We start from the raw sequence: 6706 nt of genomic DNA, 5'->3' as shown, positions 1-6706 counted from the left end.
AATTTAGAAAACACAACTCTCTGTACCCTCCTTTTACTTTCTGTTATTCATATTAAATAAAGTAAAATAGTATTTTTCGTCTGTTATCTGAATTATCCGTGCAATATAAAAATACCCCTAAAATAAAAGTTCTCCAAATGCCCTAAAATTTAAATATGATTTTTTTCTGAAATATTTGAGAATATTTGGCGCTGAGAACACAACACGGGGGGCATCCACCTGGCCACGAGGGTGGAGGGCGCGCCCTACCCCCCTAGGCGCGGCCCCTGCCTCGTGGGCCCACGGTGGCCCTCCTCCACTTATTCCTACACCCACACACTCCTTCTTCCTCCCACAAACACCAATATCCAGCTCAAGAACGAGTTCTAGCTCATTTTGCTGCGATTTTCCATCTCCTTGCTCAAAGCACCTCTCACAAAACTGCTTGGGGGATTGTTACTTGGTATGTGACTCCTCCATTGGTCCAATTAGTTTTTGTTCTAGTGCTTTATTCATTGCAAATTTGTGCTGCCTAGGTGACCCTGTTCTTGAGCTTGCATGTCAAATTTATATGGTTCCAAGTAGTTTTGATGCATGCTATAGGCTCTAGGCACTTGTAGGAGTAGTTGCTATCAATATTGTTGAGTTTGGTTCACTTTTATTTGAAGTTACTAAGAAATTTAGAAATTTTTCAGAGGAAGAAATATGTTTAGGAAAGTGTACCAAGGTGGCTCTTCAAGGAAACAAGAGCCCAGGCTTGCAATGCGTGATGCTGATGATGAGCCACCAAGGGACGCTCCAGTGCGGCCCTGTGAATGACCTTCAGAGGACTTCATGGATCCATCGGGGATTAAGGAAGAATTTAACGCATATTTGCGTAGCGCTGATCTTGTGAGCTTCGAGGAAGAAAAATGCCGTCAGTACCACTGTCTCACTAGTTCCTTTGTGAGGAGGTTTGAATTTTCATCTTCACGTGATTCTCAAACTGTCCGTTTTGATCTTCATGAAAATTCTTACACTATGGACTTAGAGGACTTTACCACTGCTTGCAAACTTTCACAATGGGTAGTACTAGTGAACCTCGCAAATCTGAATTTAGAGATTTTCTTAATAGTATAACTATGGGGGGAATCTAGAGATATAACACAAGCTACCATAGGGAGCATTCACTTTCCTGCTATACATTATTTTGCTCTCTTCATATGTAGATGCATTAATGGTAAAGATGAGGCATGTCACATGTGTGTCCTTGACCTCAGTATTCTTAGGAGTGATGTGTTAGGAGATAAATCTTATAATTTGGGAGCCATTGTTGCACGTAGGTTGCATCTTAATAGATTTAATGGAGATTTCTTGGGTGAAATTTATGCAACCCGCTTAGCTGATTTTCTTGGTGTAACCATACGTAATGATGATATTGAATTACCTCCTTCTTACCTAGACTTTAATGCTATGGTTCACCACCAGTTTGTCGAGAGGAATGAATCACCTCTCTATTATCGCTTAATCTTTGACATATGTCGTGTTGTCCGTATTACTCTCCCTGCTCCTGCCTTCTTTGATTATCAGGCGAAAGGAAGACATTTTATTACCAGAGAGGAGGCAGATGAGTACGAGAGGAGGGTGGAGGCAGCTCGCCGCCACGCTACAGCTCAGGAGGCAATAGCCACTGCATCGCAGTACGACCCCAACTATTACTATGGATATCCGCCAGGCCAACCATGGCCATAGACCAACTTAGGCCAAAAGCCTAAGCTTGGGGGAGTACGTATTTCTCACCGACATTACATTCATGCTCACACACTCATTGCTAGATGTCGGTTCTCATACTTTTTCATTGTATCATCCATGCTAGTTTATTTCCTTTTTATGCTTTCTTCTTGTGTGTTTAATAAACCTTAAGAAAAACCAAAAAAATAGTTGTAGCTTTTAGCTAGTTTTAATTTCTATGCTTGTAGTAGTAATTAAAATGAAAACCCAAAAAGATTTCATGTTCTTCTTTCGCTTGTTGGGAGCTTTCCCATGTAAATAGTTTTATTTCTTTTCTTTTGTTTGGGGGTCGATAGGAGAAGACCATTGTCGGTGTCAAAACCGGCGGATCTTGGGTAGGGGGTCCCGAACTGTGCGTCTAGGCCAGATGGTAACAAGAGGCAGGGGACACAATGTTTTACCAAGGTTCGGGCCCTCTTGATGGAGGTAAAACCCTATGTCCTGCTTGATTAATATTGATGATATGGGTAGTACAAGAGTATATCTACCACGAGATCAAAGAGGCTAAACCCTAGAAGCTAGGCTATGGTATGATTGTATGTTGTAGTTGTTGTGTCCTACGGACTAAAGCTCTTCGGTTTATATAGACACCGGAGAGGGTTAGGGTTACACAAGGTCGGTTACAAAGGAGGAGATATCCATATACGAATTGCCTAGCTTGCCTTCCACGCCAAGTAGAGTCCCATCCGAACACGAGACGAAGTCTTCAATCTTGTATCTTCATAGTCTAACAGTCCGACCAAAGGATATAGACCGGCTGTCCGGAGACCCCCTAATCCGAGACTCCCTCGGTAGCCCCTAAACCAGGCTTCAATGACGATGAGTTTGGCGTGCAGTATTGTCTTCGGCATTGCAAGGCGGGTTCCTCCTCCGAATACACCACGGAAGAATTTGAATACAAGGATAGTGTCCGACCCTGCAAAATAAGTTCCACATACCACCGTAGAGAGAATAATATTTTCGCAAATCTAATTTGCTGACTTGTTTTGGCAGCATGACGTTATGTCATGGCCCGGTGATTATTCGAACCGTTTCCTTAAACTAGCCCCGCACATAACGCGAGGCAGTTTTTTTTGACACGTCTTGTCAAAGCAGAGATCGTGTCCCCTTATTACGGGATTCTCATCAATACGGGCGTGGGTAACCCAACCGCGCCATCGATTACGGTGCTTGGGGAATAAGCGAGTTTTACCAGGCTAGTGGGGACGCTAAGTTTCGTCCGCCCATATAAGGGGATAAGGATTCACCTTTTCATCCACGCCTTCTTCCTCCTTTGCTCATCCGTTTTCGCACACTCGAGCTCTAGCGCCCAAGTCCACACTTCCCACCTCCACCTTCTCCAACCATGTCCGGAGCGGGAGGCAGGTGGATGGTCTCCTCCATCACGGAGGGAGACGTCAAGAAGTTGCATGGAGCCGGATACTTAGCCGTGAATATCGCGCATCGGCTGCCTGCTGCGGGGCAGATCGTCCCTACCCCGGAACCTCACGAGAGGGTAGTTTTCCTCCACCACTTCCTCCGTGGACTGGGGTTTCCCCTCCATCCATTCATCCGTGGTCTCATGTTCTACCACGGGCTGGACTTTCATGATCAGCCCCCGAACTTCGTCCTCAACATTTCGGCGTTCATCGTCGTGTGTGAGGCTTTCCTCCGCATCCGGCCCCACTTCGGCCTGTGGTTAAAGACCTTCAATATCAAGCCGAAGTTGGTACGAGGCCAACAAGCAGAATGCGGCGGAGCCATGGTGGGAAAGATGCCCAATGTTATATGGCTTGAAGGCTCCTTTGTGGAGACAATAAAGGGATGGCAGTCGGCGTGGTTCTACATCACCGAGCCGCGCGACGCCAAATGGGCGACAGCCCCCGAGTTTTGATCCGGATTCCCTACACGGCTCACTTCCTGTAAAGAGAAGGGCTTGTCGTGGGGTTCATCGGTGGAGCTGGATGGACTCCAGAAATGTATCCGGAGTATGACAAGCAAGAAGCTCAAGCTTGTCAACATAGTCCAGGTTATGCTCATCCGTCGGATCCTCCCGTGTCAACAACGGGATTTTAACTTGTGGGAGTTTAACCCGGCCCGGCACCAGACTCTGAGCGAGCTCTTTGATACGACGCACAAGGACGTCTGGAAGGTGCTGTTCAAGGGCACCGAGGTCCCTCCTTCTCTCGCCGAGGACCGCGGACTAAGCGCAAAGTGCCTAGCGCATTCGGTGAGTTTAATACGTCCCGTAGGACATTTATTTCCCCTAGCTTAATCATGCGCGGGGTCTAATCTCCATGCCTTTGACAGGACTGGGTGGAGACGTCAGGGCAGATTAACTGTCCGGCCCCTTTGCCCAAAGACACTGCGGGCACTCTCCTGACGGAGATGCTGACTCCGGCTCCTTACAAGGTGCCGGAGAAGACCAAGGGAACCCGAAAGAGTTCCAGGCGCTAGGTGTTATCGGACTCATCGTCCAATAACTCTGCGGCACACTCCTCCCCCGAAGACGAGGAGGAAGAAGAAGATACTCCCCCTCCAGGTGGGGGAGACAAGAAAAGGAAGGCCGTCCCGACTGGGGGGGGCGAAGGGTCCAAGAAGGGAAGGACTCTCCTTCCGGACAGCTCCACCGCCGCCGATGAAGACGAAGACAAGTGGTTGCCCAGGGCCAAGCCCCTGGGGAGATCGTAAGTATTCTGATACCAGAGTAAATCATAGCATTCCTTTGTCGCACTGCTTTCCCTAACGCCGAACATAATTATGTAGGCCGCCATGAGCCAGTATCGATGTATCATCGGACGGCTCCCTAGGCTCGTCGGACATGGATAGCGATCCAGTCCCGACCGCCACCTCCCCTCATCCTGCTGACGACGCCGAGGTGCTGTCTCAAGAGGCACCGGGTCGAGGGGAGACAGTCCTGGAGACGCCTCAAGGCGACCTTCCGGACTCCGGGAGCCGAGGGGACGGGGCCCCTGAGAGCTCCGAGTTTGGCCCTTAGCCGAACATCGCGCCGGAACCTCCAGTGGTTCCGAGCTCGGGTAGGCGGCCTCCTTCTAAGAGGGGCGAGACACCTGTGCTGGTGACCTCTGTCCATCCAGAGGTGCCGGACAATCTGCTGGAAGCGCTTCGCAACGCTTCCATCGACGAGGAGCACCGCACTATCATGAGTGTGGTGGTCCAGAAGGTTCAGTCCGCCAAGAGCGGATTGACTGAAGCCTGTGCCAGCCTTCTAACAGGCTTTGAGGTAAGTGTTTAAAATATAGGAAAATATTACCGCATAGATAGTAGCCCCTGATGCTTTGTTCGGTGTTCACAAAGAAAAGCCGAACAGAGGATCAAATAATATCACAGGAGTCTAACATAAGTATGTCAATATGCGTATGCAGGCCTCGCTGCTGGCATCCGCCGCACTGACTGCGGAGGTTGCCGTACTGAAGCAGGATCTCGAGGGGTCCAAGAAAGAGCTCGGCCTTGCCAAGAAGCAGCTCGAGGAGAACAAGGGTAAGTAATACCCTGTCTATAGATATGTATATATATAAAAAGACGCAATTGCAAAATGACAGGATCATCGTATATTTGCCAGGGGCCACGACCGAGGTGGCGACCCTGAAGCAAGCGCTAACCAAGGCCGAAGATAAAGCGGCCAAGGAGCGCACTGAGCGGGAAAAACAAGAGGCTCGGGTGGGCGAGGTGCAGCAAGAGCTCCAGGCTCTCGTGACGAAGCACGAGGCATTGGAGCTTGACTCGAAGACGCGAGAGTCTGAGCTTGCCGCGGCCCTCAAGGGCGCAAAAAGTGCCAAGGCTGAAGCCCAAAAGGCCCTCCAGGAGATCGACGCAATGAAGAAGATAACAGCGGGTAAGGCATTCTATATGCAGAGCAAGCATGTAAAAGTAAATTACCGATTACTTACTCGGATTCAGAGCTCTCCAGGAGCATTCGCAGATTTGCCCCGCAGCGTGTCGGATGCCGCACAATTTTACCAGGCCGAGGAGGGAAGCTCAACGGAGAAGCTATTCTGGTCTCAGTATACTGGGACCGAACACCCGATGCCTCTGAGCGACCAGCTAAAGCAGCTGGTCGAGCTGGTCGAGCTGCACAAGGCGGCCGAACAGGCCATGAAGGGCCTTATAGTCCGGTTATGGCCTGGCGACGCCCTTCCGAACAGCTACTTCGGCCTGGTGAGGCGGCTTGTAGATGCCTGCCCATGGCTGGAGGTCGTCAAGCGGTCCGTCTGCATCGAAGGTGCACGCCGGGCTTTCACCCGTGTGAAGGTGCAGTGGGCCAAGCTAGACGCCGTGAAGGTGATCAAGGAAGGGCCGCCACAGGGCAAGGAGCATCGCACCCTCGAAATTTATTATGAGGGTGTCCTGAAGGGTGTCCGTCTTGTGGCGGACGAATATTCAAAGGATGTAATATTTGAGTAAACTTGCTCGTGTGATCCTGTATGATGAAAACTTGTTTCATATGCGCTATGCAACGCTTGTGTGAATTTAAAATATTACCTTCTGTTTTGGCTGTTTATCCAATCTGAGAGATGGCTAGTCCTCGGCTTCTGCCCCCATGCTACGAGTGCTGGGGTGTTCGGGATAAACCTGAGCACTCTTGTTCCCATGTTTGGGTCCTTCGAGGGAGGTGCTCAGCACAACGAACAAGGCAACCGGACTAATAATGCTTTATCACTCGCACTTAGCCCTAGAATTCTATAATTTTAAATTTTGGTGAAGCCCCTCTGTCGGTGTCAAAATCGGCGGATCTCGGGTAGGGGGTCCTGAACTATGCGTCTAGGACGGATGGTAACAGGAGGCAAGGGACACGATGTTTACCCAGGTTCGGGCCCTCTTGATGGAGGTAAAACCCTACGTCCTGCTTGATTGATATTGATGATATGGGTAGTACAAGAGTAGACCTACCACGAGATCAGAGAGGCTAAACCCTAGAAGCTAGCCTATGGTATGATTGTATGTTATGGTTGTTGTC

Source organism: Triticum aestivum, chromosome 3A, assembly GCF_018294505.1.
Source record: "Triticum aestivum cultivar Chinese Spring chromosome 3A, IWGSC CS RefSeq v2.1, whole genome shotgun sequence".
Taxonomy (NCBI): Eukaryota; Viridiplantae; Streptophyta; class Magnoliopsida; order Poales; family Poaceae; genus Triticum; species Triticum aestivum.
Note: the sequence above shows the minus strand (reverse complement) of the source record.